Raw genomic sequence first — 10,594 nt, 5'->3', positions numbered from 1 at the left:
TTATTATTATTATTATTAAGGAATAGGATAAAGTGAGTTACGAAGGATTCTGGTCAATGGTTTCTTTTACACGATAATGCTGAATATCATAAAGCATTGTCTGTACAGCAGTGTGTTGCTTATTTAGTTTCAGGGATAAACCACTCACCATAATCTCCTGACTTACCGCCAAATGATTTTTTCCTTTTTCCAATGGTTATGAAAGAACAGAGATTTGGAGACTTCTCTGATCGAATGTTGTGCGTATTGTAAGAAGCATTAGTTTTAATGACTGTAAACAGTGTTTTGATGACCTGATGAAAAATGATAATGTTTCGATGACTGTTTGAAAAATTGTGTAGATTTCCTTTGGATATCATTTTGAAAGGGATAATTATTCAAAGATGCAAATCTTTTTCTTATTTGTAAGAAACTGTCCCGTTGTGTGGGTGCAGCTTTTCTCTGTATACTTTTGTTTTGTAATTGCAGCATTTTTAACAATATAATGTTCTGTGCTCTGTTTACATTACTAATAGTATGCTGACTTATCATTTACAATTAAAAAGCTATTAAAACACAAAAGAATAATTTTATTTTCATTCATTTAAATTATGCCTTTAACAAAGAAGCAAAATTATATTTTGCTGGCATTTACCCTTAAAAAGTTGTGCATCAATGCCTTAAAACATTTTTGCGATTACAGTGTCTGCTGTGGCTGAGACTGCTGACAATTAGTAGTTCAGCATGGTTTAAAATTCCTTGAAGCAGGCTGAGTGCTATAATTTTCCCTATATTTAATGTATACATGAGGCACTTTTCCTGGAAAGACTGTGGAGGCAGGGGGTCCCACCAGCGGCCGAGCGGTAAAGTCGCTGGGCACTGGTAGTTCGATCCGGGGTTTGAATCCTGCAAACGGGCTGACTGCCTAGGCGTTTTTGTGGTTTTCCCCATGTGTAACGGGTATACGAGCCAGTTTTCCTTAGAAAGTCCTCCATGAATGTATCTCTTCCCTTAGGCAGATAGCTCCTGAGCCTTTGCCATAATCACATAAACAAAACTGCTTCAGGCAGATAACTCCGGTGTGCTTTGTCATAGTCTAATAAAACTAGATTTAATCTGTCTGTTTACATAGAATTACAAATTGGTTAAACATATATACACAAATACATTTAGTGATCAAAATTAAAAATACTTCACAATACTCAAATGAATATGCTATTATAATAAAACACCAGACAAGATGAAAACAAATGAGCAATAATATTTAGAAAACAAACACAAGCTGTTAACTGCAAAAAAGCAAAAGAAATGAATAAGCTGAAATATTTGTATAAATGAACAATCTTGTTCCTTCTTTGAGAACTGCACCTCAAGCAATATATTCCCAAGAGGAGGGTCAATTGGCCCCTATCACCATAAAAGAAGAAGTCTGTCTAAATCTCGGGGTAATCCTGTAGAATGCAATCTACTGCTTTTATTTAATTATTCGTTTCTTAGATGGCCTCACTAAAACAGAATTTTAAAACTTGAGCTTGCAAAAAATGGGAAAAGGAAATGATTCAAATAACAATCAATTTTAATCCCGCCATTTAGGTAAAAAACAATTGAATGAAAGCGGTAGATCGAATACTATTTGATAACATTCGATATACAGGTTGTAACAAAACTTATAGCAACAACTGTAAAGGGTAACTAATTCAAGGTTACTTATACCCCAATCCATTCAAGGACGCATAATAACGCTCTCCCAGATAAATACTCCCCATTTCAGCTAGGGGTCTGGGATCGTAAAGCTCAACGCGCTACGCAGGGCGAAAAGTCGAAGAGCTGGCCTACTCGGAGGGCTGAAACCACCTATATTCCAGGACAGTATTGACTGCCAAGGTACAGATCCTAACCAGTAGCTTCACAGGTTTTCTTGCGTTGACCCCCCGCGGTGAACTTCAAGGGGTGATAGAACTTTCCAGAACAAGTTTCACCCTACAATGTAAGGTTGAAACGCAAGCGGTGAGCTGCGAGAAGATGCTTCTCCATAGTGGATGAAATTTTAGCAGAATCCACCATTCAGCTGCTAATCGTCGCCAGAGTTGCAGCAATATTCAAATATGGAGAAGGTTGTTATGCACCTTATATACAGAGCTACAGTTGCAGGACAAGTCGCAAGACTTTACCAGGAGTGACTTCCGAATAGAGCACTGCCCGATCAGAGACTATTTTAATGCCTGCACAGATAACTCTTGGAGACGGCCTCGTTCTAGAGGCCATACATGACACAGGTCAGTCAAAGAAACAATTCTCAAGGCAGGGAATAACCGGTCTAATCACGCCATATAGATAATAAATAAATAAATAAAAGTGGTACAACCTAAATGAAACACAAGACCAATGGCTCATGACAAAGGTGTCAGTCGTATGACAATATATATAAGTGAAGTATGACGTGGAGAAAGGCTCCACCCTTACCACCTCCAGTGGATCTAGACCTTAATGAAATGGATTTCCCACAACGTGTAACATTTGCATGTTGGTTCCTGCAACATATACTGTATCTATATTTTGGAGCAACTTCCCAGTTTATGAGCGAGGCTACATTCATATGTGGCGGCATATTTAATACGCACAAAAATCGTGTGTGTCACAGTAATTCCACATGCTACATGTTCAAGATGGTGCCAGCAAGCAATGAGTATCCTCGATCACTTAATTGACCCATACCTTTTACCAGATCGCCTGGACCGACAGAAATACCTCACTTCCTTTAGCAGATGTTGGCCTGATTTATTGCAAAATGTGCCAGCACATGTTTAAAAATTATGTGGTCCAACAAGATGGAGAGCCACAAAATTTCTTCAGTTTTGTGCGAAACAACATGGACAGATAAATTGGCTTACCGAACAGATAATTTGTCTCATTCGGTTCGTTTTCTTTCGGGTTTCCCAATCTGTTCTGCCTAGATTTTTTTCTTAAAAGCAGCTAAAAAGACGTTGATCGAGACACCGGAAGACTCTGTCGCCCGAATTAGAGTCACAGCTGCAGAAGGTCGTAAAATGCCAGGAAACTTCCAATATATGTGTAAATCCTTCCTCGCCGGCGTGATGCTCATATTGCAGCTGGTGGTCCCTCCTTTAAGTGTTTGTTGTAAAATTTACAGTAATAAAGATTACTTATCCTTTAACTGTTCGTCTCTATTGCTGTGTTCTCCATTTTCCCCCAACAGACACCCTCTGGTAGCTTGGCGTTTGTTTTCCGACCACAGATTGTGTTGTAAAAGTTGTTTGTTTTGGAAAGTTCTATCACCCTTTACAGTTGTGACCATTAGATTTGCTACATTCTGTATAATGCCAATAATATATATATATAATATATTCAGAGAATAACATTGAAAATCTAATCAAGGAACTTAGAACTTTGTTAAGGAGAGAAGTGCTGCCAGGAAGCACTGTCAACGTATAAGACATCCAAACAACAAACATCGTCTGAATCAGGGGCACACTTTTTCAGCTCTAACAAACGTCGAGGATCATCTCAGCAAGACTGTTACACCAATTCATGTTCCGCAAATGATTCGTCTGTCTGGAAAGAAATTTCTAAATTCTACTGTAAAATTCTGCCTCTTATAGGCTTTCAAAGGAGTCATTACTGGAATCGGAAGCTGATAAAGCAGATCTTTTATCTCCTTATCTGAAATGTCTCTTTCACAGAAATAACAGTCACTGCAACAAAGCTCAGCGTTTCGAATTTCATGTCCGAATACTTTACAATGCTACCCACAAACAACATTATTACAATCTCTGTGTTGGAAATCTTTGGCTACGTAAAAACTCTACAAGTTAAAAAGAACTCGGGAACTAATTACCTAAAGAATAAGATGATAAATGCTCTCAACCAAAGTGATATTTAAACTGATGAACATATTCAGTATCACTGTAGAACACCTGCATTTCTGTGACATTTGAAGACGGCAATGATAACACTGCTCCTGAAGTCAAAGTGCCTAGTGCATCTGAATCTTAGACACCAATCAACCTCTCTCCTTCGTCATTCAAATTTATGGAAGCAGTCATCATGAGGAGAATAAGAGACCACTTGAATCAAAATGATGTACTAATCTTGCATCAGTTTGGACTCAGAAAGCGATTGTCAACCATCTCTACCGTGTTTCTGAAATAATTTGGGAGGGCCATCATAAGAAAAAATACACTGGAGACCTTTTTCTCGATACAGACAAAGCTTTTGATTGCATCTGGTTGGACAGAGTCAAACACAAAATACTCATCTTGGGATTTCTAGGATATGTCACAAAAATAATTAAATCCTACTTGTCAGGTAGACACTTTGTAGCTCCCATTTGTAGCAAATATTCTACCCATCGAGCTATCTTAGCCGCCTTCCTCAAGGGTCCCTCTTCAGACCCACTTTATTTAATAATTATGTGAACAGCATTTTATTGGCACCAAACACGCAATGTATATCGACAGCATAGTGATCCTGACACAAAACTCATTTTGCAGTTCAGCGCAACACTTACAAACTCATATTCAGACACTTGAGATTTCGATAGCAAAAAGGAAATCTTGAATCTATTGAGAAATCATTTTTGATAATGGTCATCTAAAAAAAGAAACTAAGCAATTATCTCAAACTCTTCGGAACTTTTCTGGGACGGAGTAACCTTAAGGGGCGATACTCACAAATTTCGCTGAAATGGAGCCACATGTTGTAAAGAGAGAAGTAGAGGGCGCTGCTTGGCAGTAGCGCAACGCATGTAAGTAGAAACGAAATTTCGTTTGATTAGGCAACATGATTTGTGAAGGTAATCCACCTAACAATAGGACAGTTGTAAATATGTAAATATAATGAATAATAAATAGCATTAGAAAACTGAACCATCGGATGTTTTGTGCTTGCTCTACGGGCCGCCATGGATAAATGCAGTTTCGTCACAATGGTGCATCTTACGGAAATGTTTGGATTTGTTAAAGTGAACTTCACGAGGAAGTATGTGTCCAGACCATGCCCTAGGTAAGAGCATGATTATTACTAAATTTTGAACTTCTTTGATTTGAATTTTGATAATTTGCAGTCTTGGGTACATTTGTGTATTAACGCGAAATAATGGCAGAACTAGATAGATTAAAACGAAAGAGAACCGCATTGAGAACGGTAGTATCTAAACTACTAAAGAAAGTCGAGGATAGCGTAGCAAAGAAAGATACAGATGAATTATGCGAAGTGCTTGAATTATTAATAGAAAAGAAAAGTAATTTGAAAGAATTAGACGAGGCAATTCATTCCGTAATTGAGATAGATTCTCTAGAAGCGGATGTAGTTAGTTCTGAGGAATATCAGGAAAAATGTTCTCGAGCTATTAATCGAATGTTGGAAGAGGATAAAATAAGTATTAAAGATCCTGAACAAAACTTGGTTAGACTGCAAAATGTACAAAGTACGGTAAAACTTCCAAAACTAATTTTAGAGAAATATTCAGGTGATCCTGAAAAGTTTATGGAGTTTTGGAACAGTTACGAAAGCACTATAGACAAAAACGAAAGTCTTAGTAAGATAGAAAAATTCGCATACTTGAAAACATTACTCACAGGTGCCGCGAGTAATGTAGTATCTTCATTAGAATTAAATGCAAAAAATTACGATGAGAGTATAAAATCTTTAAAGGATAGATTCGGGAAAAAAGAAATAATAATTAGTCAATTCATGAACAAACTGTTAAATTTAGAACCAGTAAGGAATTCAAATAATATTAAAGCTTTACGTAGGTTATATGATGAAATCGAAATTGCAGTTCGGAATTTGGAAGCGCAAGGAGTTACGAAAGGTTCATTTGGTCAGTTATTAATACCTGTGTTGTTAAAAGCTATTCCAGAAGAGTTCGTTCTGGAATTTAATCGAAGGAAAAACCCAAATGAAGAAATTAATGTTTCAGACTTGTTGGACTTCATAAAGCGGGAAATTGAATGTCGTGAAGCGTCGAGTTTATTGACGCGAGATAAAAGAAATACCTTGCCTCCACGTTTCGAACATGCTAAGTCTGATTATAAAAAAAATCACAGAAATGTACCTACGGCTGCCAGTTTCAATACTGTTGATAATCGTGCATGCATCTTCTGCGAAAAGTCCCATAATTCATTTTCTTGTGATAAAAGCATTAAAGAAAAATTGTGTAAGTTACGTACTGAAAATAGATGCTTTATTTGTTTTCGAAAATATCACATTTGGAAATCGTGCAGAAATAAAACTAACTGCTTAAAATGCGGGTTTAAGTCGCATCATGAGTCACTATGTACGAGTAGTTCAAATCGTAACAAAGCGCGAACGGCTTCAAATCAAAACATAAAAGAATTGTGCGAAAGCTCGCGAGACAATTCAGTAGATGAAACACAAAACTCCCCAAAAGAACACACACGCTTTCTGTTGTTCCTTGTGATAAATCATTGAATAAAAATGCTTTATTGCAAACCTGTTCAGTGTTAGCTCATTATGAGGGAAAGTCAGAGTTAACTAATTTAATTTTCGATTGTGGTGCTACACGAAGTTTTGTTCATATTAGTGTAGTTAAGAAATTAAACTTAAAATTTGTTGGAGAAGAAACATTGTCTATTTATTCTTTCGGAATGAAATACGCAGTACCTAAAACATATAAGGTTGTCGAATTCTGTGTTTCGGATGCGAAGCAAAAGAACAAAATAAAAATCAGCTGTCTCGTCACTGACGCCATTACGGCTGCGCATATGACCACGCCGTCAAACCAAATACTAAAAATGATGAATGAGTGCGGATTGCGAATTGCTTGTTTATGTAAAGGAAGCGTTGGAATTCTAATAGGTGTGGATTATTACTGGAAGATGGTAAGGGGGGAAAAGATTCAATTAGGAAAGGAAATTTATGCGATTTCTACTATGTTTGGATGGGTCCCAGTTGGCCTTCAAGATAAAGAGAGCGAAATAGTATCTCAAAACACGGCAATAGTAAACCTTTCTTCTTGCGTAACTGATTCATTGAGATCGTTATGGACTTTAGATTTGATGGGCCTTACCGATGACTCAGCGATTTCTAACGAGGTGAGAGAAATGATTCAAAGCTTTGAAAAGGAAATACGGGTAGAAGGTAATAGGTACTATGTCAGTTTATTATGGAAATCGGAAGCAGGGCAATTAGAAAATAATTTCGGAGTCGCATTAAGACGATTTGAAAGTCTTAAAAATAGACTTATTAGAAATCCTGAGATTTATCAGCAGTATAAATCCGTAATTGAAGAGCAAATGAAGGAGGGTATAGTTGAGAAGTGTTCACAGGAAATAACGGAGGCATCGTATTTTATGCCGCACAGGGAAATAATAAAACCTAAGGAAACCACAAGTTGTAGGATTGTTTACGACGCGAGCTCTTCTAGAACTAAAGGTGTAAAGTCCTTAAATGATTTTTTAGACATTGGACCTAGTTTGATCCCCGTGGTTTTGGACATAATTTTGAAATTTCGGAAATATGAAATTGCTTTCAGCGGAGATTTAGCTAAGGCCTTTTTAATGATAGGAATCTTAGAAAAGGATAGGGAATATTTAAAATTTCTTTGGTTCGGGAATAGTGAGGAAAAATATAAAGTTTTAAGGTTTAAACGTCTTCCATTCGGACTTTGCTGTAGTCCAGCAATTTTAGCGATGACGATAAAATTCCACATTAAAAAATATAAAAGCACAAATCCAGAGAGTTATGATATGTTAGATTCCTCGTTATATGTAGACGATTTATACTACGGTGCAGACACTATTGAAGATGCATGTCGATTATCCTCAGACGCGGTTAAGATTTTTAAAGACGCTGAGATGAATTTGAGAAAATTAAGGTCAAATTCCGAGGAACTTAATTCCTGGTGGATTGGAAAAGGTTATAACATAAAACCAGCTAAAGAGTCAAAATTTTTGGGCATGATCTGGAACTCTGAAGCAGATAAGATCAAGTTGAATTGCGAATTTTTAGGAAATTTATCCCATGACAGTGCTGAGGTCACAAAAGGGACTATTCTCCAAAGGGTGGCCAAAGTTTACGATCCAATTGGTGTGTTTCAACCCTTTGTGATGAAAATGAAAATTCTGTTACAAAAAATTTGGACATTAGGTGTGGACTGGGATGATACCCTTCCATTAGAAACAATTAAGGACTGGAGTCGCTGGCAAGCTGAATTAAAGGTGTTGGAGGAGTTTTCTCTTCCGAGAAAATATTTTGGTAGTAGTGAAAAATCAAATGTTAGTCTTCATGTATTTGCTGACGCTAGCCCTAAAGCGTACGGCGCAGTAGCATACTTTAGATACCTTGATTCAGAAAACATTATTTCCACCAGTTTCATTACCGCAAAGGGTCGCGTAGCTCCACTCAAGACTATGACTTTACCTCGTTTGGAGTTGATGGCTGCTTTAGTAGCCGCCAAATTGTCTATGTATTTGACAAAGCTGTTTCCTGAACTGTGTCATCAAAAGTTTCTTTGGAGTGATAGCCAAATAACTATCTACTGGATAAAGGGATGTGCAAGAAATTGGAAACCCTTTGTATCAAACCGAGTTTCTGATATTCAGTCACTCACGGATCCTGAATACTGGTTTCACTGCAGTGGGAGTGAAAACCCTGCTGACCTTTTATCTCGAGGAGAAAATGCCTTTAATCTTGTGAGAAGTTCCCTTTGGTTACAGGGACCTAGCTGGCTGTCTCAACCTGAGAGTGTTTGGCCAGTAAATGAACAGACCAACATCGACGAGGAGAGCGTTCAGAACGAAGCAAGGGTGCAAACATCTCTTCATGTTTCTGTTCAAGACGTAGAATATTCGTCATTACTACAGTTAACGCGATTCAGCAGGCTGCTGAAGGTGTATCGAATTACGGCTTATGTTATGCGGTTTACCAACAATATAAAACGAAATTCAGTGAAAGTCAAAGGTCCATTAAGCTCTGTTGAGATTTCACGAGCTGAGTTCTATTGGGTAAAAGTTACACAGCGAAAATACTTTGCGAAAGAGATTCTAGATCTATCAAGTGGAAAATGCTTAGAAAAGACATCGTCGATTTATTCACTTAACCCAGAATTGGATACCCATGATCTTCTGCGTTTAAAGGGCAGACTTCAATTCTCAGAGTTTTCTTTCGAAGAAAAACACCCATGGCTGTTACCTTATAAGGATAGATACAGTGAACTAGTAATTTTTCAGTCTCATAACAAATTGTTTCATGCTGGAGTCGAAGCTACCTTGGCCGATATTAGAGAAAAGTTTTGGATTATAAAAGGACGCCAATTCGTCAAGTCCACGTTAAGTAAGTGCTTTTTGTGTAAACGATACAAGGTGCGTGCCGGTACACAGGAAACCGCTCCTTTACCACCCGATCGTGTTCTTCAATTATCTCCATTTTCTGTAACAGGGCTGGATTATGCTGGTCCCTTTTTTATAAGGGACAGCAAGAATAAACATTATCTGCTTTTGTTTACATGTGCTACAACTCGAGCTTTACATCTAGAACTTGTCCCTTCTATGAGCGTGGAGAATTTCATGCTTGCGTTTCGCAGGTTTATTTCTCGTCGTGGATTGTGCTCAACGATATATTCTGACAATGCCAAGACATTCAAATGTGCTGATCTAGAGTTGCGAAAAATTTGGAAGTGTATTCAACACCTATCTGTACAAAATTTGTTTTCTTCCCACGGTATAACATGGAAGTTTATTGTGGAAAAAGGAGCATGGTGGGGAGGGTTCTGGGAAAGGCATTTTAGAACGATCAAAACTTGTTTAAGGAAAATAGTTGGACGTTCTAGTCTCTGTTTGAATGAGCTAGAAACAGTTTTCGTAGAAATCGAAGCTATAATTAATTCAAGACCCATAACGTATGTGTACAATGACCCTTCAGAACCCTCACCGCTAACTCCTGCTCATTTTTTAATTGGTAAACGTTTACTTTCTCTTCCAGTTACAAGAGTGTGCAGAGAAGACTTGATTGGGTCTAGACATTCCTTGATCAAAAGGTATAAACATCAACAAACCTTGTTAAACCACTTTTGGAATAGGTGGAGGAAGGATTACTTGCTTTCTTTAAGATCTGTGAATTTATGTCCACCTACTAAAGTGTCTGGTCAGTTTAATGTTAATGATGTAGTCCTTGTACATGACGACCGTTTACCTAGGAATTTGTGGACACTAGGTAAGATAATAGAAACTTATCCTGGCAGAGATGGTCAGGTTCGCTCGTGTCTCATTAAAACTCAAACAGGTAATCTAAAGAGACCAGTACAATTGCTGTACAACCTTGAAGTGCATAATTAGTAGTAAAGAGTTACAGTGTAATAATCTGATTTATTGTTTGCACATATGTCATCTTCTGAATATCTTTATTGATTGTTGCTAAATGTAGTTTAGTTTATATAATTCTTGCGAATTTTGATTTAGTATAATGTTTCTTATTTAATAATTACTTTATAAGTTGATTTAACGTGTTTAAACATTACTTAATTGTTATTTGTAATTTTATGTTGTTTATAGAGTATTCAAATGTTGTGTTTGATTTAGAAATACTGGTTTATTTTGTATTCGGTTTGTGTGAACTTAAAGAGTTCACAGGTGGG

Source organism: Stegodyphus dumicola, chromosome 5, assembly GCF_044657685.1.
Source record: "Stegodyphus dumicola isolate Sdum_Otavi_A_Nest chromosome 5, ASM4465768v1".
Lineage (NCBI taxonomy): Eukaryota > Metazoa > Arthropoda > Arachnida > Araneae > Eresidae > Stegodyphus > Stegodyphus dumicola.
The sequence above is the reverse complement of the archived record's forward strand: the minus strand, read 5'-3'. Positions refer to the sequence as shown.